Raw genomic sequence first — 26,147 nt, forward strand, 5'->3', positions numbered from 1 at the left:
TTGAGGGGCGAGCATCTGGCAAGGGACTTCTTGCTGCATCATCTCATGGCAGAAGGGCAAAGAGAGTGCAAGAGAAAAGAACAAGGAGACAAAAAAGAACTGAACTTGTCCTTTCATAAGGAACTGCTTCTGCAGTAATGCACCCACACCCATGATAATGACATTAACCCATTCACTTCACACTCTTGGCCTAATTACCTCTCATTAGACCCCACTTACCAACACTGTGCATTGGCTATTAAGTTTCCAACACGTGCTTTTTGGGGGAACACATTTAAACCATAGCAGACACTAATCTCACTCATGAGAACTTCTACTTACTTCCTAAATATGCTACCTCCTAGTACATCACATGGAGGATTCGGATTTTAACCTGAATTTTGGGAGGGACAGAAATGTTCAGACAATCTTAATCTTTTTATCATCTATAGATGCATTCATATTTTATATTCCTTCTTGAGTCTGTTTTGATAGTTTGTGTATTGCTAGAAACTTCTTTATTTTATCTCAGTTATTTAATATTTTGGCAGACAGTTGTTCATAGTATGATCTTATAATTCTTTTTATTTAAGGTTGTTAGTGATGCCTCATCTTTTTATTCTTAATTTTAATAGTTTGTGTCTTTGTTCTTTCTTGGTCATTCTAGCTAAAGTTTTTGGTTTTTGTTTCATTTGGTTTGGTTTCATCTTTTCAATGAACTAACTTTTGGTTTTATTGACTTTCTTTCTTGTTTTTCTAGCCTCTGCTTCCTTCATTTATACTCCAATCTTCATTATTTTCTTTCTTCTGCTTGCTTTAGATTAGTTTGCTCTACTTTTTCTAGTTTCATAAGGTGATGCTTATGTCATTGATTTTGAGATATTCTTATTTAAAAATATAAGAGCTTAAAGTTATAAATTTCTCTCTAAGCACTGCTTTAGCTGTACCCTACATGTTTGTTGAAATCAAAGTATTTTCTAATTTCCCTTGTAATCTCTTTTTTGACCCATTAATTATTTAGGAATGTATTGTTTAGTTTTCACATATTTATACATTCCTCAAATTCTCCTGTGTGTTAACTTGTAATTTAGTTTCATTGTGTCTAGAAAGTGTATTTCAGAGGATGTCAAACTTCAAAAATTTATTGATACTTTTATATTATGACCTAAAATGTGCCTTAACCTAGAGAATGTTCTGTGTGTACTTCGTGAAATTGTATACTCTGCTGCTGTTGGGTGGAGTATGCTAGAAATGCCTTTTAGGTCTACTTGCTTTATAGTGTTATGTTTTCTCTGTCCTTGTTCTTTTCAATTTTCCTACCCCTCATTGAAAATGGCGTATTGCAGTCCCTAAATATGATTGTTGAATTGTCCCTTTCTCCTTTTTAATTCTGTCATGTTTTGCTTCATGTATTTTGGTGTTCTCTTGTAAGGGGTGTATATGTGCATATATTATATATAATTGGTATATTTTCCCTCTTTATCTCTAATAATATTGTTTTTTAAGAGACAGGATCTTGCTCTGTTGCTCAGGCTGGAGAGTACAGTGGTACGATCATAGCTTACTGCAACCTCAAGCTCCTAGGCTCAAGCAATCCTTCCGCCTCAGCCTCCTGAATAGCTAGGATTATAGGTGTACACCACTACACCTGGCTAAGTTTTTGTTTTTATTTTTGTAGAGATAGGATCTTGCTGAGTTGCCCAGGCTGGTCTCAAACTTCTGGCCTCAATCAGTCCTCCCGCTTTGGCCCCTCAGAGTGCTGGGATTTTAGGTGTGTGCCATCACTCTTGGCCTCTTATAACATTTTGAATTATATATTTTGTCTGATATTAGTATAGCAACTCCAGCCTTCTTTTTGTGTGGTATACCTTTTTCCACCTATTTACTTATCATCAATTTGTATCTTTGAATCTGAAGGGGGATGTTTCCTGTAGAGAGAATATAGTTAGTTGGATGTTGTTGTTTTTCCCCGGAGTTATAATGTCTGCCTTTTGATTGGATTATTTAATCCATTCATATTTAATGTTATTATTGATAGGAATTTATGTCTTTCATTTCACTTTTTGTTTTCTTTATGCCTCTTTAGTCACTGTTCCTCCTTCATTGCCATCAATTGAATTAAGTGAATATTTCCCAGTGTAATATTTTAATTTTTTAAATGACTTTTTTTCTGGTTATTTTCTTAGTGGTTGCTCTTACACTTACAATGTCCATGTTTACTTATCAGAATTTAGTTCATATTTATACTAACCTAATTCCAATGATATTGAAAATTTATACCTGTAGAGCTCCCCCTTTCTTCCCCCTTTTGTGCTATTTTAAAATCATAGTATATCTCACAGGCATTACAAACCCAACCATTCATTTTTTTAATTATTATTTTATGTAATTCTATGTATTTTAAAGAAGCTGAGAAGAGAAAGTAAATAAAGTATATATTTATAGAGTTTATTATATGAATCTTATTTATTATTTCTAGTTCTTTTAATTATATTTGTGGATTTGAGTTATCATCAAACATCATTTTCTTTTCCAGTACAGCTTTGTTCTTGCCCACCTCTTTTGGGCTCTTATTATCAATTATATTACCTTTGTATGTATTATAAGCATGACAGTACAATTACACGTTTTTAAAAATTGCTTTAAAAATCATTTAACAGAAGAAATGAGTATAGATATACTATTGTTATGTCTTTTATTATTACCTCTGTTAGTGCTGTTTGTTTTTTCATGTGGATTCAGATTATTGTCTGGTGTAACTTGTTAAAGGAAGTTAAATAACTTCCTTTAGTATTCCTTGTAAGTAAGTTCTTCTGGCACCAAATTCACTCCATTTTTATCTGGGAATGTCTTTATTTTGCCTGGATTTTTGAAAGAGGCAAAAGTGCCCTCCATTGTTTCTGATGATAAGTCAATTATCAATCATATTGAGTTCCCTTGTATTTGATGAGTTGAATTTTTTTTTTCTGCTTTTGATATTTTCTCATTGTCTTTTTCTTTCAACGTTTTGCCTATTGTGTGTCTGAGTTTGGAGGTCTTTGCATTTATCTTACTTGCCATTCCTTAAGCTTCTGGAAGTTAGTGAGGAGTCAGGGTCCAGGCCAAAATTCTCTGTGTAGCCTTTATGGCCCAACTACAGGCAATTATAAGGATTTTCCTGGCAAGCTTCATGGGGAAAACTGTCTTCCCTACATCAGACTTGATGCACAGCTAATTTACGTTTTGGGGAAGGAGTTTCAGGGACTCAGATCTCCCATGCCAGCCATACTCGTGTGTATGTGTGAATTCTTAGCCCAGGCACCTTCATTCAGAGACCTCTTTATTGGGGGACCTCAGCTGCGGTGGTTTTCCCACTCTTACTCAGTGCTTTTCCATTTCTTTCCCCTCTTCCTCTCCCAGCCTCTCCTTTCCTCTACAGAAAGGCAGGAACCTTTTGTTAAGGGCTCCTCAGCAATGAAACACATCCCCCTGCCTGTACTACATGTTACCACCTTACTGTTGGTGTTCTCCAGTAGGAAAACACTGGAGAGCTGGCACCATTTTATTTTCCTTCTTCCTTGCACTGTTGCAGTAGGTGAATGAAGCCTTGATTGTTACTTTCAGTTTGTTCATGGTATTCATTAACCATTTTGACATTTAGGATCACATTTAGGAAGTTTTCAGCTAGCATTTCTTCAAATACTTTGTAATCTTGTTTCAACTTAGGTGTGCACATAGTCTCCTTGACCACCAGGAATAAGGAGTGCTATTTTATAGCATTAATTGTTTTGAGCACCTTGATTTCAGCTCAGCTCTTTCTTATTATCACTTTCTTTGGTCTGCTTCTATTGATATAATTTTCTGTTCTTAGCCACCAATAATTGCTATCTGATTGCTGTATGTTTTGGTAGTGCTCTGAGTATAAATTTTTTTCCATGCTGGCAGCATCTTTTAAATTTAATTTAATTTTAGATTCAGGGGGTACATGTGCATGTTTGTTACATGAATATATTGCATACTGGTGGAGATTGGGCTTATAGTATAACCATAACCCAAATAGTAAATATTATACGTGTTAGTTTTCAACCCTTGCCTCCCTCCCAACTTCCCCCCTTTTGGAGTTCCCAGTGTGTACAGTTTCCATTTTTATGTTCATGTGTACCCATTGTTTAGCTCCCACTTATGAGAACATGTTGTATTTGGTATAAATTGTTTATTCCAATTAAAGACCAACTCCCCATTGCAGAGGCAAGGCATTGTCAATCTTTGAAGCTTTCCCTTATCCAGGAGGGCTTTTTTACCTGTCTCTTTGCTAGATTTACTCTTATAAAACACTTCCTGGTCTTGCATTCCACGTATTTCTTCTAGTACCCTGGAGCTCTTAACTCCCTCTTTATTGCTCACCACCAAGTTTGCCATTGTTTTGATAATGTTATTAGGGATGAAATTCTCCATGCTTTCTTCCAAATAACATTAGTTTTGGGAAGGAGTTTCAGGGACTCAGGTATCCTGGGCCAGCCTTACTCATAGTTGCAGCTGTTGTTCTGATGGCCTGATTTTCTCCCTGGGTAGAATCTCTGTGCTACTGCATCAGGGCTGCGGGTGAGGAGAGTGGCCTGTGTGACACCTCTGTTCTATGAGTGGGGTGGTAGTTGGAGATGGCAGCACCTAGTCTTCTTGGATTGCCCATGTTGGCGTAGAACTTCCACCCTATAAGGTAGCTGGGGCAAGAGTAATGCAAGCCCACTCAGCATTCTCTGCCTTGAGTAGAACTTCCATGCTGTGAGTGGAGGATGGATGGAGGATGGGAGCCCAATTATCTCAGATGTACTTGCCTGGATTAGAACTCCTTTAGTATGAAGCTTTGGGGAAAATGAGAAATGTTGATGATCTTCCCCTGCCAGGGTGAAACTAGATGAGAGCTGGGGAGAGAGACAGTGGTGTGGGATAATGGGAGCAGCTTGTGGGTCAAATACTACAGGCTTTTGCTGTTCTTAGCATGATTTAATGATCTTTGTGACTAAATGTTTCTTCTTTTGCTGTATGCCTTAGGAGAAATTATAGATACTTTAAAAGGTTTCTTTTGATTTTATTTTTTTACCAGTTAAATTACTGTTTCACTGGGGAGAGTGTCTACTAATATCCACATACCACCATTCCCGGAATCCTTCCTCTTCCCTACAAAGGATTTTTATCAGAGCTTTATAGGGTAATGAAAGCAGGGAATTGCAAATGACCCAATAGCTAGTGCAAGACCATTTTCTGTTTTTTGTTTTGTTTTGTTTTTGACTAGGTACAGAAGACTTCAAGATGGTGTGCATAAACTTTGGAGTGCTAGGCTGGGCTTTTCAGATGTGTCCTACATAATTAAAAACTACTCTTCTCTTATTTTTAAGTTGTATTTTTTAGTTGTATGCCACTGACATGATACTGACTTGAGCAAAAGAAGTGCTGTAAAAAGTTTGTGCATTAAATTCTAAATATATTTTAATGATTTCTATACTTTTGATATGCTAAATTTAAACTATTACTTAAATTATACATGATTACAAAACATGAATCAATTTTGACTCTGGGATTTAAAAAAATGAATGCTGCATTTCTACAAAAGTACTGTTTGCAAGGAATTTAAACAGTGTTATAAAGCTAAATTTTAATACTTTTATGGGTCTAAATGATTATTATTTTCAAATCTGATTAATAAAATTAATTCACCAGTTTCTATGAAGTAATTGTTGTGTGCCTGATTTTGTGATACTTGGGAAAGGAAACTTACATTTTATGACTTATTTCTCAGCTTTCACCCTACAATCTCTAAGCTCCAGCATTTTAAATCTCATGCTATTTTCAAACACTTTTCATACTGTATGGTCCTTTCTTGTTCAACAAATAATTCATTTAATAAATATTTATTGAATACCTCTTTTGTAGTAAGCACTGTTCCATGTGCTAGAATGCTATTTTCCCTCTTCAGTTATTTATTATTTGTGAACTCATATTCTGTGCCAAATACAGTGTTAAGTGTATTTGTGTTAAATGCTGCAAATACAGTGAGGGCAAGACATGATCTGAGCTTCATGTTACTTATGGTCATGTTTGGGAGGCAGACATTAAACACATAATCAAATATATAAATATGTGGTTACAAAATCATGATAAAAGTGCTATGTATGAAAAGTATGATGTTGTGGGATCAGCACTAACAGGATATATTAGGGAGGTCAGAAAAGACCTCCTTTGATGAAATGACATTTAAAATGAAGTTTGAAAGCAAAGTAGTAGTTAGTTATGTGAAGAGCAGTGATGAAGAGTAGTTCATGCAGAGGGAAAAACATAAAAAAAGCTCTGAAATGGAGAGAACCTGCTGATTTTGAGATTAGCAGGTAATACCCTAAGGGAACAGTAGACTAAGATGAAGCCAGAGTGGTATTTAGGACTCTCATCATATAAGGGCCTCTGAACAGTGTTAAAGATTCTGGATTATTTTGGATTTTATCTTAAGAAGGAAATCACTAGAGTGTTCTACAGAGGATGGAGATATATCCTATTTACATTTTGAGAAGTTATTTCTGGCTACTGCTAGAAAAGATATTGGAAGAATTTTTAAGACTAGAATTGGAGGAACTAGTTAGGAAGCATTGCATGATACCAGATGAAAGGTAGCCTGTGGACAACAAAGATGGAGAGAAATTATTTTTCTAAACTCTTTCATTCTTTCAGATCTAAGTCAAATATTGCTGATTCTCCCTAGGCATAACTGACCACCATTTTTTCTAAGCTTCCACCAGATACCTGATCACACCACTTTGTAGCTACAATACGTATACTCTATTACTCAGCATTGTCATTGGTTGTTTTTGTATCTATTTCTCTCAATTTACTCTGAACTCCTTCAGAGAATGGACCTTATCTTGTTCTTCTTTGTACACCCAGTACTGTAATATACAATACTTGCTCAATATATGCATACTTCCCAAAGCCAATTCACTATTAAGAGTCAGAATTGTGATTTGAACCCAGATCTCACTGACTCTAAAGCTCACAATTTTACCACTATAATAATAAATCTTTTACTTTTCCCCTCATAATATACTCTGGTAATATTCTGTATATTATTATAGGTTATTATAAGATTGAAGTCTTTATTCATTTGTTCACACATTCATTCAGCAAATTTTTATTGAATTTCTATGATGTGTAAGACACTGATAAAGTAAAAGTCTATAATATATTGATGAATTACATAGTCCTTGCCCTCAAGGAGCACATATTTAGGTGGGAAATGTAGACACATGGTAATTATAATTTAAGGCAAAATAAACTGGTTAATATTAAGTTATAGCTTGACCTGTTAGAAAAAACTTTGGTTTGGGGAAAAATTTATCTTTTTAAAAATTTCAAAATAAATAGAATAAGAAACAGCCCCTATACCCATACTCAGATAATATTTAATTGTACATACTTGAAAAAAATCTATTTGCACATTTATATAACTATTTTGGATCCCATTACTCATTAAAAACTAACATCTTGAACAATTGATAAAATTTAAATTAGTACTTATTGAATTACAGACACTTAGAAATCTGACATGCTTATATTGTTTTATTTAATATACACAGCAATGTTGCAAGGTAGATACCATCATTATCCCCATTTTATGGATGAGGGCACTGAGCACTGGGATAGTTAAGTGATTTACCTAACATTAAGTGGAAGATTATGGATTAAAACTTGGGACTGTATAATTCCAGATCACGTGCTCTTAAACATTATATGATATTGCCCTTTTACTTTATTTTGAAGCTGTTTTTCTCTCATTCAATATCTTGTAAATATTTCCATTTCTATATCAATCATAGGTTTCATTTTTAATGGCTGCATCTTTATTACATTGCCTGTGTATCTCATTTATTACTTAACTATCATTGTTTCCTATTCAAGGACATTTAGGTTATTTCTAATTTATTACTATTATAAAAGATATTTAAATTAACTTTTTGTGTATTTATCCTTGTGCACTTGTCTCCTTAAGTTATGTTCCTAAAAGTGGTGTTGCTGAGTCAAAGGGTATGTATATTTTTATAGTTTGTCACATGAGTCTCTGGAAAGAGTATCAGTTTATACTCTTAACAACAGTTAATGAGAATTTCGATTTCTTCATACCTTTATACTGGATTTTGCATAACCTGTCTTCACTTGTAATCAAATGAATAGGCAATTCACATAACTATTATTGCAGAATTTCTTCAGTCATGATAGAAAACTAAGTCAAAATGAGAGAAGAAAAGATATCTTTTCAATTAAGATAGAATCACAAATTGTAAAACTGGATATCTAGACATATCTCTTAATTTTTAAAGATAAAGATTTTTAGGCAGTGACATTAGCAAGACAGCAGACTACAGTGGCCTGGCTCTCATCCCCCTCCACCTGCCCCATATAAAGGAACCGAAACATTGAATAAACAACTATATTTCAACAGGGTGGACAGAGTAAGTGTTCTGGAGAGCACCAGGGGAATTGCAAAACCCCTGTGGAGCATGGAAGCCAGGATACCTCCAAAGAGTGTGGAGCAAATCATCCTGCCTCTGCCACACTATTTCCCCTGCCAGGAGCAGATCAGAACTGGGGATACTTCTACTTATGGGGAAAAGGTAAGCTGGAGACTTTTAGTGGTCCCTGTCACTGTTGCAGACGCCAGCAGTTATTGCTACAGGGTGGTCCTCCAGTCCTCACAGACCTTGAGTCCAATTTGGACAATTGCCAGGAATACACACAGGTGCATTCCCCGGAAGAGAAATTTCCTTGACACCCTTGCTCATGAGACGTACATTTCTATGGCATGGCATCATCTTGAAACTGGACCTACATCTGGAGTGTGTCCTGCTTTGAGGCCAGTAGCCACTAAACCATTCTACCGCTTACGTGCCACAGTCATTTCACTAAATTCACATAGGTGCCTACAGCACCAATACTCCAGCTGCCTAGAACCTAGGCCCAAAGGAATGACTGGGACTCTGATGTCTGAACAGATGAGGCATCCTGTCACCCAGGGAAACAGGCAAGCATGCATAGTGGAGAGGCTCCTTGCAGCTGCTGGGCCTGTGTGCACCCATTCTTGGCTTGAGAACTAGACCAGAAGTAGCACCACTCCGTTGGAGAGGGTTACACACAGCTGCCTGATCTGCTCATGATCACCCCTGGCCTGATAGTGAGTCTGGCAGTGGCCTTGCCATTCCAGAGTCAGACACACAACCTTCTAGCCTACTGCACCCCCATGTGCCTGGCCAACAGGGAACCCTGCCCCAGCAAAACCAACCCACCACAAATGCAGCCTGGGCCACTGAGATATCACAGGTGTTGCAGATGAGGATTACAGCTGAAGAATCTGTTACAGAGACCAGTTCTACTGAGTCCACCCAGAGCTGAAGCCACACAGTGTTTCCGGTTGACACCCTAGGGCCCATCTACAGGAAAAGCTACCAAAGCTACTCCATAAAATAGAAAAAAGCAATGCTTCCACTCGATGTGCAGATATGTAGAGTCACAAGAAACTTGAAAAAGCAAGGAAACATGACATTCCCAAAGGAATACAATAAGTTTCCAGTAACAGGTCCTGAAGAAAAGGATATTTATAAACATCCTAACAAGATGATAAGGACAAACAAGTCAGTAAAATCAGGAAAACAATTCATGATCTGAATGAGAAATTCAAACAAAGAGGTATCATAAAAAAGAGCCAAACAAATATGAGAGCTTACTATTTCAATGAATGGAATAAAAAATACAATGGAGACTGTCAACAATGTACTAGCCGAAACAGAAGAAAGAAATCCTGAACTTGAAGACGTGATTTTGAAATACAGGATAAAAAAGAATGATTAAAAAAGAATGAAGAAGGCCTACAGAACTTATGAGACGCTATTAAGTGATCAAATATTTACACTATAGAGTGTCAGAAAAAGAAGAAATGGAGAAAGATACAGAAGACCTATTTAACAAAATAATAGTGGAATCTTCTCATGTCTTTTGAGAGATATGGACATTCAGATACAGGAGGCTCAAAGGTCCCTAGTAAGAATCAATAAAAAAATCCTCTTTAAGGCACATTTTAATCATAATGTCTAAGTCAAAGACAGAGACAGAATCTAAAAGAGAAGAATGTGAAGTCACATATAAGAGAATCCTCATTAGATTGTCAGCAGAGTTCTCAGCAGAAACCTTGCTAGCCAGGAGAGAATAGCATGATATATTCAAAGTGCTGAAAGAAGAAAATCATGAGCCAAGAGTACTATATCCATACGTCAGGAATAAAAGAGAACTAAAGACCTTCCCAGACAAGTAACAACTGAGTATCTCTCATCAATAGACTGGCCTTACAAGAAATACTTAAAGTAGGGCTACACAAAACAAAAAACAGTAATTAATATCATGAAAGCATGTGAAAAGTAGTAAATGCACTAGTATAGGTAAGTGCTACTCAGAATACCCAAAGTATTGTAATGGTGCTATGTAAATCCTTCAAACCTCTAATGAAGGTTTAAAGCTACAAAGGTCAAAAACATCAATAGCTACAGTTAGTGCTTAGGGAACACACAAAATATAAAGATATAAATTAAGACAACCAAAATACAAATAGTATGAGGGGAGAAAAAAGTCTAAAGTATTTTTATGTGACCAAAGTTAAGGCAGTATCAGCTTAAAATAGTCTGTTATAACTGCAAGACTCTTTATGTTAGGCCCGTGGTAACCACAAAAAAGAATTTATGGTAGATACACAAAGAAGTAGAACAATGGAAACAAATCTGAGTACCACAGACAACCACAAAACCACAAAAGTAAATAACTAGAGAGGAAGAAAGGAAGAAGGGATCTACAAAACAATGAAAAAATGATTAATATAATGGCAGGAGTACATCCTTACCTATCAATGATAACCTTGAATATAAATTGAATAAATTCTCCAGTGAAAAGACATAAAGTGGCTAAATGGATAAAAAAGCAAGATCCAACTGTATGTTGCTATAAAAGACTCATCTCACCATTAAAGACAATACAGGGCTGAAAATGAAGGGATGGAAAAATAGAAACCAAAAGCAGGCAAGAGTAGCCATACTTATATCAGATAAAGTCGACTTTATATCAAAAATTGTAAAGAGAGAAAAAAGTCATTATATTATGATAAAGGGAGCAATTCAATAATGTGTAACAATTGTAAATATATATGCACTGAACATAGGAGTACAAAAATGCATAAAGCAAAGATTATTAGATCTAAAGGGAAAGATAGTCTGCAATACAATAATTGTAAGGTACTTTAATAACCCGCTTTTAACAATGGAAAGAGCATCATAACAGAAGATTAATAAATAGTTATTAGACTTAAAACTACACCAGAAACCAAATGGACCTAATAGACATTTACGGAACAATCCAACAGTTGCAGAATACACATTTTTCTCAACCACTCATGGAGCATTCTCCAGGATAAATAATATGTTAGATCCCACAACAAGTCTAATGAAATTTAAGAAAATAGATACCATATCATGTATCATTTTGTACCACAATGTTATAAAACTAGAAATCAACAAGAAAACCATTGAAAACCTTTCAAATACATGGAAATTAAACAACGTGCCTCCAAATAACCAATGGGCCAATGAATAAATTAAAATGTAAATTAAAAATTACTTGAGACAAACAAGAATGGAAATATATAATACCAAAACCTATGGAACAAAACAAAAGCAGTTCTAATAGGGAAGTTCACAGCAATAAGCACGTACAACAAGAAAGGGAAGGATGTCTAATGAATAACCTAATCATGCTTCTCAAGGAACTAGAAAAACAAGAACAATCAACCCAAAATTGGTAGTAGGAAGGAAATAATAAAGCTCACAGAGAAATAAATGAAAGAGACTAAAAAAAATTTAAAAATCAATGAAATGAAGAGTTGGTTTTTGAAAAGATAAACAGAATCAACAAAATGTTAGATTAACTAAGAGAAAAAGAGGAAAGACCCAAATAAATAAAATCAGAGATGAGAAGGGAGACATTACAATTGATATCACAGAAATACAAAGGATCATAAGAGATTCCTATGAGCAGCAGTATGCCAGCAAATTTGAGAACTTAGACGAAATGAATAAATTCCTGAATACATACAACATAGCACGTTTAAATTATGAAAAAATAGGAAATCTGAACAGAACAATAAGTGAGTAAATTGAATCAGTAATAAAACATCTTGATGAAAAAAAAGTCCAGGTCTTGATAGCTTCACTGCTGAATTCTAGCAATATTTGAAGAAGAACTAATACCAATTATTCTCAAACTTTTCCAGAAATTAAAGAGGAGGGAATACTTTCAAACTCTTTTTAAAAGGTCAGCGTTACCCTGACCAAAGGCAAAGGCACAACAACAAAAAGAACACTACAAGCCAATACTCCTGATGAACATGGATGCAAAAATTATCAAAAAGACACCGGCAAACTGAATTCAACAGCAAATTAAAAAACATCATCTGCTACAATAAAGTGGGAATCATCCCTGGGATACAAGATGGTTCAACATATGCAAATCAATAAATGTGATATACCACATCAACAAAATAAAGATAAAATCATATCATTATTTCAATAGATTCAGAAAAAGCATTTGAGAAAATTCTACATCGCTTCATAATCAAAACTCTCAACAAATTAGGTATAGAAGGTATGTACCTCATCACGATAACGGCCATACAGACGGGGTTTCACCATGTTAGCCAGGATGGTCTTGATCTCCTGACCTCGTGATCCGCCCCAGCCTCCTAAAGTGCTGGGATTACAGGCGTGAGTCACCGCGCCCAGCTGAAATATTTTCTTTCATCCTGTAGATTGTCTGTTTACTCTGTTGATAGTTTTATTTTTCTGGTGTGCATAAGCTCTTTAGTTTAATTAGGTCCCACTTGTCAATTTTTGTTTTTTGTTGCAATTGCTTTTGATGAATTAGTCATGAATTCTTTGCCAAGACCAATGTTCTGAATGGTATTTCTTAGGTTTTCTTCTATTAGAATTTTTATAGTTTGAGGTCTTACATTTAAATCTTTAATCCATATTGAGTTAATTTTTGTATAGCTTGATAGGTAGGGATCAGTTTCATTCATCTGCATATGGATAGCCAGTTATCCCAGCACCATTTATTGAATAGGGAGTCCTGTCCCCATCGTTTTTGTTGGCTTTTTCAAAGATTAGATGATTGTAGGTGTGCAGCTTTATTTCTGGGTTCTCTATTCTGTTCCATTGGTCTATGTGTCTGTGTTTCTACCATTACCATGCTATTTTGGTTACTGCAGCCCTGTAGTGTAGTTTGAAGTCAGGTAATGTTCTGCCCTGGCTCTTTCTTTTTCTGCTTAGAATTGCTTGGCTATTCAGGCTCTTTTTTGGATCCATATGAATTTTAGAGTACTTTTTTCTAATTTTGTGACAAATAACATTGGTAGTTTGATAAGAATAGCATTGGATTTTTAATTTGCTTTGGGCATTATGGCCATTTTAGAGATTTTGATTCTTACAATACCTGAGCATGGAATATAGTTCCATTTGTTTGTGTCATCTATGATTTATTTCAGCAGTGTTCAGAGATATTTCACCATCTTGGTTAAATGTATTCCTAGGTGTTTGTTTGTGTGTGTGTGTGTGTGTGTGTGTGGCTATTACAAATGAGATTGTGTTATTTATTTGGCTCTTGGCTTGAACATATAGAAATGGTCCTGATTTTTGGCTGGGCATGGTGGCTCATGCCTGTAATCCCACCACTTTGGGAGGCCGAGGTGGGCAGATCACGAGGTCACAAGATCGAGACCATCCTGGCCAACATGGTGAAACCCTGTCTCTACTAAAAATACAAAGATTAGTTGGATGTGGTGGCATATGCCTGTAGTCCCAGCTACTTGGGAGGCTGAGGCAAGAGAATCGCTTGAACCCAGGAGGCGGAGGTTGCAGTGAGCCAAGATCACGCCACTGCACTCCAGCCTGGCAACAGAGTGAGACTCCATCTCCAAAAAAAAAAAAGTCCTGATTTTTGTATATTTATTTTATATCCTAAAACTACTGATATTCCTTTTAAGTTCTAGAAGCCTTTTGGTGGAATCTAGGGTTTTCTAGGCATAGAATTACGTTAGCAGTGAAGAGAAATATTTTGACTTTTTTTTCTATTTGAATGCCTTTGTTTCTTTCTCTTGCCTGATTGCTCTGACTAGGACTTCCAGTAATATGTTGAATAGGAGTGTTGAGAGTGGTCATCCTTGTCGCATTCTGGTTCTCAAGGGGAATTGTTCCAGATTTTCCTTGTTCACTATGATGCTGGCTATGGGTTTGTCATAGATGGCTCTTATCATTTGGATGTGTGCTCTTTTGATGTCTATTTTGTTGAGTATTTTTAACATAAAAAGATATGGGTTTCTATCAAAAGCATTTTCTGTGTCAGTTGAGATGATCACATGATTTTTGTTTTTAATTATGCTTATGTGGCGAATCACATTTATTGATTTGGATATGTTGATCCAACCCTGCATCCCAGGAATAAAGCCTACTTGAACATGGTCAATTAACATTTTGATGTGCAGCTGGATTCAGTTTGTTAATTTTTTTTGAGGATTTTTGTGTCTATGTTCATCATGCATATTAACCTGCAGTTTTCTTGTTTTCATTGTGTCTTTGACAGATTTTGGTGTCACAGTAATCCTGGCTTTGTAGAATGAGATAGAGATGAGACCCTCCTCCTCAATTTTTTGGAATAATTTCAGGAGGATTGGTACCAGCTCTTCTATGGACATCTGGTAAAATTTGGCCGTGAATCCGTCAGGTCTAGGGCTCATTTTGGTTGGCAGGGTTTTTTTGTTTTGTTTTGTTTTTTTTCTTTGAGATCCTTTTATTATTATTATTATTATACTTTAAGTTCTAGGGTACACATGCAACTGATTCAATTTTCGAACTTGATATTTGTCTTTTCAGGGTTTCAATTTCTTCGTGATTCAGTCTTTGGAGATTGTGTGCTCCCAGGAATTCATCAATTTCTTATAGATGATTGTCTTGTTTGTTTGCATAGAGATGTTTATAATAGTATCTGAGGGTCTTTTTTTAATTTCTTTGGGATCAGTTGTAATGTCACCTTTGTCATTTCTGATTGTGCTCTTTTTATCTTGTTTCTTTTTCTTTGTTAGTCTAGCTAGTGTTCTATTGATTTCATTTATCATTTCAAAGAAACAGCTTTTGGTTTTGTTGATCATTTGTATAGATTTTGGGGTCTTAATGAAATTCAACTCTGCTGTGATTTTACTTCTTTTTTTTCCACTTATGTTGTGGTTGTTTCTTCTTTTCATTTTATACTCTAGATGCAATGTTAGATTGTTCATTTGTGACTTATCTAACGTCTTGATGTAGGTGTTTATTGCTATAAATATTCCTCTTAACACTGCTTTCACCACATTTCAGAAATTTTATATGTTCTTTCTCTCTTTCCATCTATTTCACATAATTTTTAAATTTCTGCCTTAATTTCATTGTTCGCCCTAAGGTCTTTCAGGATCAAGTTGTTTAATTTTCATGTAATTATGTGGTTCTGAGAGATCGTCTTGGTATTGATTTCTATTTTTATTCCACTGTGGCCCAAAAGTATGGTTGATATGACTTTTATTTTTTTTTAATTTATTGAGACTTGTTTTATGCCCAAGTATGTGGTTGATCTTAGAGTATATTCTGTGTTCAGATAAGAAGGATGTATATTCTTTGGTTGATTGGCAGAATGTTGTGTAGTTGTCTACTATGTCCAATTGGTGAAGTGTTAAATTTATGTGCAGAATGTCTTTGCTAGTTTTCTTCTTTGATCATCTGCATTTTAATACTCTCAGTGGGGTGTTGAAGTTTCCCACTGTTCTGGTTTGGCTGTCTAATTCTTTTCAGAGATCTAGAAGTACTTGTTTTATGAACCTGGGTGCTATAATATTGTGTACATTCTAAATTTAGGATAGTTCAGTCTTCTTGTTGAATTGAACCCTTTTAAATTACATAGTGCCTTTTTTGTCCTTTTTTGTTTTGTTTTGTTTTACTATTTTTAGTTTAAAGTCTATTTTATTTGATATAAGAACATTGACCTGACCTCTGTTCTTTTATGTTTTCTATTTGCATGATATAGCTTTCTCCAGTCATTTACTTAGAGCCTATGTGTGTTGTTATGTGTGAGCTAGGTTTCTTGAAGATAGTAGATGGAAGGGTCCTTTTTTTTTTTAATCCAGCTTGCCACTCTGTGCCTTTTAAGTGGGGGCATTCAGACCATTTTCATTCAAGGTAATATTGACATGTGAGGTTTTGATCCTATTGTGAAGTTGTTAGCTGGTTGTTTTGTTTATATTGAGTAGTTGCTTTATAGGGGTTGTTAGCTATGTACTTAAGCATGATTTTGTGTTTGCAGATGTTTTCTTTCCAGGTTTAGAACTCCCTTTAGGTTCTCTTGTAAGGCTTGTCTAGTGGTAATGAATTCCCTTAGTGATTTCTCATCTATAAAAATTTTTATTTCTCCTTCACTTATAAGCTTAGTTTGGCAGGATATGAAATTCTTAGTTGGAATTTCTTCTCTTAAAAACGCTGAAAATAGGCCCCTAATCTCTTCTGGCTTGTAAGGTTTCTGATGAGATGTCCGCTGTTAGCTGAAGGGGTTTCTTTTATATGTGTTCTCACCTTTTTGCATAGCTGCCTTTAAGATTTTTGCTTTAGTGTTGACCTTTGGACAGTCAGTCTGGTGAAAATATTCTTTGACAGTGTTCATTTTGTAAAGCATTTGGCAGATGTACTCTGGATTATTTTTTATCTGGCTACCTCTGTAGCAAGATTAGGGACATTTTCTTGAATTATTCTCTGAAATATGTTATCCAAGTTGTTTAATTTTTCTCCTTCTCCCTCAGGAATGCCAATAATTCATAGATTTCATCACTTTACATAATTCCATATTTCTCAAAGATTCTTTTCATTTAAAACATTTTTTTTCATTATTTTTCTCTGGGTTAGTTTAAAAGACTGGGCTTCAATTTTTGAAATTCTTTCTTCTGCTTGATCTCATCTATTGATAAAGCTTTCAATTGTATTTTGAAATTCTTGAAGTGAGTTTTTCAGTTTCCATTGTTCTGATTGATTTTTCAAGATATTTTTCTCTTCCTTCATTTTCTGGATTGCTTTCAAAGCTTTTTTTGTTTTCAGCATTGTTTTGGATCTTGCTTAGCTTCTTTGTAATCCATGTTTTGAATTCTTTATATGTCATTTATTAGTTTGCATTTTGGTTAGAGACCATTTCTGGAGAGCTAGTGTCATCTTTTGGTGGTGTCACAACATTGAGATTTTTCATGGTGCTAGAATTCTTATGGTGGTTCCTTAACTGGAGAGGTTAGCAATTCTAATTATTGTAATTATTTTTTTGTGAGTAGGATTTTTTCACTTTCTGCATATGTGTATATATATTTTTCTTTTTCTTTTCCTCCTCCCTAGGGGTGTGACCGTAGAGTATGTTGAGTAGGGTCTTTTGGCTTTGCTTGTATAGCCCTGTGAACTTCTGTTGGCAGGTTTTGTATTGAGCCATGTGGTTTGACCTACATGCCAGTAGATGGCACTTGTGGGAAAGAGCCATCTGTGGAACAAGCAGGGGGGTTTGTACTGATCTTTGTTTACTGTGGAGTGTACTCTGTTGTTTCAGGTGAAGGGCCGAGCCTTGGAATGGCTGGTGCTCTGAGCTTCCTGTTCCATGGGGGGTGGAGGGACACAGCTGGGCAATGCTGGAGCCTCTGGGTTACCCACAAATACCCTGATGGTGAGCACAGGCACTAGTCCTGAGAAGGGTGACTGGGAGGAGCTCCTGCTGAAGCGTGTTGAGATATTTGTAGGGGAATGTGTGGGCTGCACTTGCTCTGCATCCTATATAGGCTCAAACTTGATCTGTTTCCCTATCACACCTCTGTTCCATGGCTCTGACTCCTAGTTCAGATACATACTGCATTAGCCTGTCTCTGGACCACAGTGTAGTTGAGAGTCACAGGAAACACCTGTTTTTGCGACTCTCCATGGGAGTGGTTTAAGGGCATAACCTCAACACTCAGCCTGAATTAGATAACTTTATGGCTCCTCTGTTCTCTGATGTGGCAATATTGCTGTTTCTCATAAAGAGAGTAGTTTCATTTTTAGGGCTGTGTGAGTAGATGTTGGTGTTGGTAGTGTCGACTAGTTAGGTTGGCCTGACCACAAGCCCTTGAGGAAATGGTCAGGTGCTAGAAGAGTTGGAATAGGGTAGACAGTCCTCCAGTTCCCAGGCCCCTAGACGTCCTGATGGACAGCATATATGAATCCTAAAGGACTGGACTGTGGTCAGGCCAGCCCAAAGTTGAGGTGCTGGCTGTGATCAGGAGGGTGGCCTTGTTCTATGCTCACTGGCAGATCTCTCAGGTGAGAGCAAGCAGAATGTTTATGTGATTGGAACCCAAGGGACTATCATAGGCCTGTAGGGGTTTGGTTTTCAGAAGGCCTCTGTGTTTAGGCATAAGCGGTGTGGCTGTGCTGTGAACCTTTCATTCGGGAGGGCTAGGGGCAACTGGGGCAGTGGAGACTGGTGGCTGTGGGGTACATGGCATGCTTACACTTCCCTCCCACCCAGGCGATGCTGGATTTTGCTGTTGTGGGCATGTAAAGGTGCCCAGCCTTGTCTGTTGCCTCTGGGAATTTTGCTCCAGAGGAATGCGTGTTGTGACTTACCACAGTGTTCAGGTAGGTCTGGGGCTGCTGTGCTGGGAGCCCAAGCCTTGTGCTGTGGGGAGCAGCAGATGTAGGGGGTTGTGCAGCGTGAAGTATGGCTGCTTTCCAGAGGAACACAGAACTGTGACTGCCTGCGCTGGCCAGGTGGGACAGGGCTGCTGCACTGGGAGCCCAAGCCAGCAAGCCTTGCATGGCAAGAAGTAGCAGGGGCATGGGGGTCTCACGTGGTACAGTCTGGCCACTCCTCAGGACTGCTGCTGTGGCCTTTATCCTAGAGATGTGCAAAAGAGCCTGTCCTCCCTTGTTGGAGCTACAGCAACTGATGCTAGTCTGCTCAGGTATCCATGGCCTGACGGGTTCCATGTGGAATTGAGTGGTGTCCCTAGAAAGACACCAGGCAGCTCTGTGTCCATCTGGAGGCCCTGGGGGAGTCAGGGAGGTTATCCTGTGCCCAGAATTGCAAAGATTCATTGCAGAAGTGTGGATTATCTAGGGACTTTCACTTACTCACTGTTGCCTTACATTATGGAGCTTCCCCTGGCTCCATGCTAGCCCCAGGTGGGTGGCTGCCCAGCTTCACTCTTCTCTGTTTTCCATGTGTTCCATCACTTTCTTAGTGAATCCCAATGTAATCTCTTAGACCATCATCTTGAAGAACTAGTATTTGCTCACCGTTTTGTTTCCTCTACGTGAGAGATGCACGCACTAGCTGCTTCTAGTCAGCCATCTTAGACTGGAACAAGTGAAAAAAATAATCTTAAAATTTATATGGAAAGGCACGGTATCTTGGACAGTGAAGTAGTCCTGAGCAGAGAGAACAAAGCTGGGGGAATCACACTACCTGACTTTAAAATACACTGCAAGGCTGTAGTAACTAACACAGCATGGGACTGGCATAAAATCTGACATCAACCAGTGGAACAGAAGCAAGAGTCTAGAAATAAATTACACACTCCTATAACCAACTGATTTTTGACAAAGGTGCCAAGAACACACATTGGGAAAAGACAATCTATGGAGCAGGGAAAATTAGATAACTATATGCAGAAGAATGTGAGTAGACTCCTAACTCTCATCATATACAAAACATCAAATCAAAATGGATTAAAAACTTACATATAAAACTTGAAACTATAATATGAAAGTACTAGAAGAAAACAGGAGAAATACTTTATGACGTTGGGCTGGGCAAGGATTTTTTAAATAAGGCCTTGAAAGTACAGAAAACAAAAGCAAAAATAGACAAATGGGGATTATATCTAACTGAAAAGCTTGCTCAGAGAGGGAAGCAGTTAACAAAGTGAAAAGATAACTTACAGAATGGGAGAAAACATTTGCATGGGAGAAGGATTTAATAAACAGACTATATAAAGAATTTAAACAACTCAACAATGAAAAACAAATAACTGGATAAGAAAATTGAGCAACACGGCCGGGTGCAGTGGCTCACGCCTGTAATCCCAACACTTTGGGAGGCCAAGGCGGGCAGAGCACGAGGTCGGGAGATTGAGACCATCCTGGCTAACATGGTGAAACGCCGTCTCTACTAAAAATACAAAAAATTAGCTGGGCATGGTGGCAGGCGCCTGTAGTCCCAGCTACTCAGGAGGCTGAGGCAGGAGAATGGAGTGAACCCAGAAGACGGAGCTTTCAGTGAGCCAAGATCGCGGCACTGCACTCCAGCCTGGGCGACAGAGCAAGACTCCGTCTCAAAAAAAAAAAAAAAAGAAGAAAATTGAGAAGAAAACCTTAATAGACATTTCTCTAAAACAGACATACAAATGGCCAACAGGTACATGAAAAAATATTCAGCATCACTAATCATTAGGAAAATGCAAATCAAAATTATACTGAGGTACCACCTTACTCCCGTTAGAAAGACTGTCATCAAAAAGACAAAACAAGTGCTAGTGAGGATGTGGAGAAAAGGGAACACTTACACACTATTCATGGGATTGGAAATTAATACAGCCACTATGTAAATCTGCATGGAAATTTCTCAAAAAATTAAAAATAGAATTGCCATATGACCCAGGAATCCCACTACTGGGTTCATATCCAAAGGAGATGAAATTGGTATGTCAAAGCAACATTTGTAGTCGTGTGATTATTGTAGCAGTATTTACAATAACCAAGGTATGGGATTGACCCAAGTATTCAATAATAGATGAGTGGATAAATAAAATATGGTATATATACACAATAGAATACTATTTAGCCTTAAAAACTATTATAGAAATAGAGAGTAGAACAATGGGCACCAGAGACTGGGAAAGGGTGAGAGAAGGGGAGAATGGGGAGACATTGGTCAACAGGCACAAAGTTGCAATTAAGTAGGAGGAATAAGCTCTAGTATTTCACAATATAGTAAGGTGATGATGGTTAACAGTAAAGCATTATATATTTTTAAAAAGCTATAAGAGAGGTTTTTTGAATGCTCTTATCACAAAGAAATCATAGATGTATGGTGATGGATATACTAAATAACCCCAATTTGAACATTATGCAACATATATTTATCAGAACATTGATTTGTATTGCATAAATATCTACAATTACAATCTGTCAATTTAAGAAAGGAACAAAAAGAGGTAAAGAAGAAGAATTTGGGATGCCAAAAAGGGAAGAGACTAACGAAGGTCTCAAAGCTAGGTGGTGGCCAGAGCCAGGGCTGTATGTAATACAGTTCCTTAATGTATTGGATTAGAGCTCATTTCACAGAGTCCTTTTCCGATGCTCTGACTACATTGACCTTTTGCTACCATGATAGCTTTGTATATATTCTGTGATTTTTAAGATTGAATCTCTTATAATAGATTAAGAGTTTTACAATAAAGTAATATTTATATTTATTTTTACAATAGATAAGAAAGTATGATAGCCTTCTTTTTAAAATAAACTCTTGAAAACAATTTCAGATTCTTTTGTTCATACATTTTTTAATTTAAGTAAAATTCAGTAACAGAAAATTAACCATTTTTTAGAATTTTTTCTTAAAAAGAAAAAACGGGATGCATATGCAGAACATGCAGGTTTGTTACATAGGTATACGTTTGCCATGGTGGTTTGCTGCACCTATTGACCCATCCTCTAAGTTCCCTCCCATTACCCCCACCCCCCAACAGGCCCTGGTGCATGTTGTTCCCCTCTCTGAGTCCATGTGTTCTCATTGTTCAAGTCCCACTTATGAGGGAAAACATGTGATATTTGGTTTTCTGTTTCTGTGTTGATTTGCTGAGGATGATGTCTTCCAGCTTCATCCATGTCTCTGCAAAGGACATGATCTCATCCTTTTTATGGTTGCATAGTATTTGATGGTGTGTATGTATCACGTTTCCTTTATCCATTCTATCAATGATGGGCATTTGGGTTGGTTCTATGTCTTTTCTATTGTAAATAGTGCTGCAATAAACATACTTGTGTATGTGTCTTTATGGTAGAATGATTTATGTTTCTTTGGGTATATACCCAGTAATGGGATTCCTGGGTCAAGTGGTATTTCTGGTTCTAGATCCTTAAGGAATTGCCACACTGTCTTCCACAGTGGTTGAACTAATTTACATTTCCACCAACAATGTAAGAGTGTTCCTATTTCTCCATAGGCTTGCCAGCATCTATTGTTTCCTGACTTTTTAATAATTGCCATTATGACTGGTGTTGAGATGGTATCTCATTGTGGTTTTGATTTGCATTTCTCTGATGATCAGTAATGTTGAGCTTTTTTTCATACATGTGTTGGCTGCATAATACCATTCAGGACATAGGCATGGGCAAAGACTTTATGACAAAAATGCCAAGAGCAATTACAACAAACGCCAGAATTTACAAATGGCATCTAATTAAACTAAAGATCTTATGCACAGCAAAAGAAACTATCATCAGAGTGAACAGGCAACCTAAAGAATGGGACGAAATTTTTGCAATCTACCCATCTGATAAAGGTCTAATATCCAGAATTTACAAGGAACTTAAACAAATTTACAAGGAAAAAACAACCCCATCAAAAAGTGGCAAAGGATACGAACAGACAATTTTCAAAAAAATTAACCATTTTAAAGCAGATGATTTGTTGGCATTTTGTACATTGGCAATGTTATATTACCATCATCTCTATCTAGTTCCAAAATATTTTCACAACCCCCATAAAACTCCTGTACTCATTAAGAAGTCACTTTCCATGTCTTATTTACCCCAACCTTTGGCAATCACTTGATTTCCTTCCTGTCATTATGGATTTATCTAGCCTTGATATCTCACATAAATGGAATACAATATGAGAACTTTTATACCTGGCTTCTTTCACTCAGCCTGATTGTTTTGAGATTTATTTATGTTGTAGCATGTATCAGTATCTCACTTTGTGTTTATGGCTGAATCATCGTCCATTGTTTGGATATACCTCATTTTGTTTATCCGTTCATCTGTTAATGGACATTTGGGTTGTTTCCACCATAGAATAGTTTTATATTCACAGAGAAACTGCAAAGATACTACATAAATTTTATGTATACCTACTCCCAATTTCTCCTATAGTTAATATTTTACATACTATTGTACATTTGCTGTAAATAATGAACCAATATTGATACTTAATTATCAACTAGCTGAAGTCCATACATTACCCAGATATGCTTAGTTTTTTGTAATGGACATTTTCTGTCTCAGGGTCTTACGCAGGATACCAGGTTCTGTTTTGTCATTGTTTCCCCTTAGGCAATTCTAGACTGAGAATTTCTCAGACTTTTATTTTTGATGACCTTAATAATTTTGAGGAGTGCTGTCTAGGTATATTTTAGAATGTCTCTTACTTTGGATTTTTCAGATGTTTTCCTGTGATTATACAGGGGCTACTGGTTTTAGTGAGGAAAACTACAGAGAGGTAAAGAGCCATTTTTTATCACATATCAGAGTGTATTTAGTCTGTTTTCACACTACTGTGAAGAATTGCCTGAGACTGGGTAATTTATAAAGAAAAGAGGTAGACTCACAGATCTGCCTGGCTTGGGATCAGTCATAGCAGAAGGGGAAGCAGGCATGTCTTACATGGAGGCAGGCAAGAGAGAGAAAAGGGGAAACTGCTATTTATAAAACCATTAGATCTCCTGAGAATGCAATCACTATTACAAGATCAGCTTGGGGAAAACTGCCCCCATGATCCAATCACCTCTCACCAGGACCCTCCCTTGACACCTGGGGATTACAGTTCAGATTACAATTCCAGATGAGATTTGGGTGGGGACACAGAACCAACCATATCATTGTGCCTCTGGCCCCTCCAAAATCTCATGCCCTCACATTTCAAAACAAAATTTTGCCTTCCCAACAGTCCCCTAAAGTCCTAAGTCATTCCAGCATTAACTCAAAAGTCCAAGGCCAAAGTTTTATCTGAGAGAAGCCCCTTCCATCTATGAGCCTGTTAAAAAAAAAAAAAAGCTAGTTACAGCTAAGATATGATTGGGGTACGGGCATTGGGTAAATGTTCTCATTCCAAATGGGAGAAATTAGCCAAAACAAGGGGGTTACAGGCCCCATGCAAGTCTGAAACCCAGCAGGGAAGTCATTAAATCTTAAAGCTCCCAAATGATATCCTTTGACTCTGTATGTCACATGTGAGGCATGCTGTTGCAAGAGGTGGCCTCCCATGACCCTGGGCAGTTCCTTCATAGGCTGGCATTGAGTGCCTGCAGGTTTTCCAAGCATACGGTATAAGCTCTTGGTGGATCTACCATTCCGGGGTGTAGAGGATGGTGGCCATCTTCTTATATCTACACTAGGTAGCACCCCCAGTGAGGACCCTGTGTGGGGGCTCCAAACCCACATTTACCTTCTGCATTGCCCTAGCAAGAGGTTCTCCATGAGAGCTCTCCCTACCCACAGCAAAAGTTCTGCCTGGACATCCAGGTGTTTCCATACATCCTCTGAAACCTAGGAAGAGGTTCCAATGCTCAGTTCTTGACTTCTGTGCACCCGCAGGACTAACATCATGTGGAAGTTGCCAAGGCTTGGGGCTTGCACCTTTTGAAGCCATAGCCAGAGCTGTACCTTGGCTCCTTTTAGCCACAGCTGGAACTGAAGCAGCTGGGATGCAGGGCACCATGTCCTGAGGCTGTACAGAGCTGGGGAGTGCCCTGGGCCTGGCCAATGAAACCATTTTTTCCTCCCAGGCCTACAGGGAGGGGATGCTGTGAAGGTCTCTGACATGCCCTGGAGACATTTTCCCCATAGTCTTATCAATTAACATTCAGCTCCTCTTTACTTATACAGATTTCTGCAGACTGCTTGAATTTTTCCCCAGAAAATGGATTTTTCTTTTCTATTGCATTGTCAGTCTGCAAATTTTCCAAACTTTCATGCTCTTCTTCCTCTTGAATACTTTGCTGCTTAGAAATTTCTTCTGCCAGACACCCTAAATCAACTCAGTTGAGTTCAAAGTTCCACAGATCTCTAGGACAAGGGCAAAATGCTCCCAGTGTCTTTGCTAAAGCATAGTAAGAGTCACCTTTGCTCCATTTCTCAAGAAGGTCCTCATCTGCATCTGAGACCACCTCAACCTGGACTTCATTGTCCATATCACTATCAGCCTTTTGGTTGAAACCATTCAACAAGTCTCTAGGAAGTTCCAAACTTTCCCACGTCTTACTGTCTTCTGAGCCCTACAAGTCTCTAGGAAGATCCAAACTTTCCCACGCTTTTCTGTCTTCTTTTGAGCCCTCCAAACTGTTCCAATGTCTGCCTGTAACCCAATTCTAAAGTCACATGCACATTTCAATTATAGCAGTACCCCACTCTCTGCAGTACCAATTTACTGTATTAGTTCATTTTTACACTGCTATACTGACATACATGAGGCTGGGTAATTTATAAAGGAAAAAGGTTTAAGTGACTCTCAGTTTTGCATGGCTGGGAAGCCTCAAAAAATATACAATCATGGCAGAAGGGGAAGCAAACACATTCTTCTTCACATGATAGCAGGAGAGAGAAGTGAGAGTGAAGGGCAGAAAAGCCTTTTATAAAACCATCAGATCTCATGAGAGCTCACTCACTATCATGAGAACAGCATGAGGGAACTGCCCCCATGATCTAATCACCTCCCATGAGGTTCCTTCACCAACACGTGGGGATTATCATTCAGATTACAATTCAAGATTAGACTTTGGGTGGGAACACAGCCAATCCATATCATTCTGTCCCTGGCCCCTACCAAATCTCATGTCCCACTTTACTGTATTTGTTTGTTCTCAGCTGCTATAAAGAACTGCCCAAGACTGGGTAATTTATAAAGGAAAGAGGTTTAATTGATTTACAATTCTGCATGGCTGGGGAGGCCTCAGGAAACTTACAATCATGGTGGAAGGGGAAGCAAACATATCCTTCTTCACATGATGGCAAGAAGGAGAAGTGCCAAGCAAA

At 37.5% G+C, this 26,147-nt stretch overlaps 1 protein-coding gene across 9 annotated transcripts in view; it reads left to right on the top strand.

Annotated features, from left to right (window-relative positions):
* Positions 1-26,147, top strand: part of AGBL4 (AGBL carboxypeptidase 4) — a 1,457,272-nt gene that overhangs the window by 217,195 nt on the left and 1,213,930 nt on the right. The gene's annotated exons all lie outside the window — the stretch shown is intronic.

This window comes from Pan troglodytes, chromosome 1 (genome assembly GCF_028858775.2).
Source record: "Pan troglodytes isolate AG18354 chromosome 1, NHGRI_mPanTro3-v2.0_pri, whole genome shotgun sequence".
NCBI lineage: Eukaryota > Metazoa > Chordata > Mammalia > Primates > Hominidae > Pan > Pan troglodytes.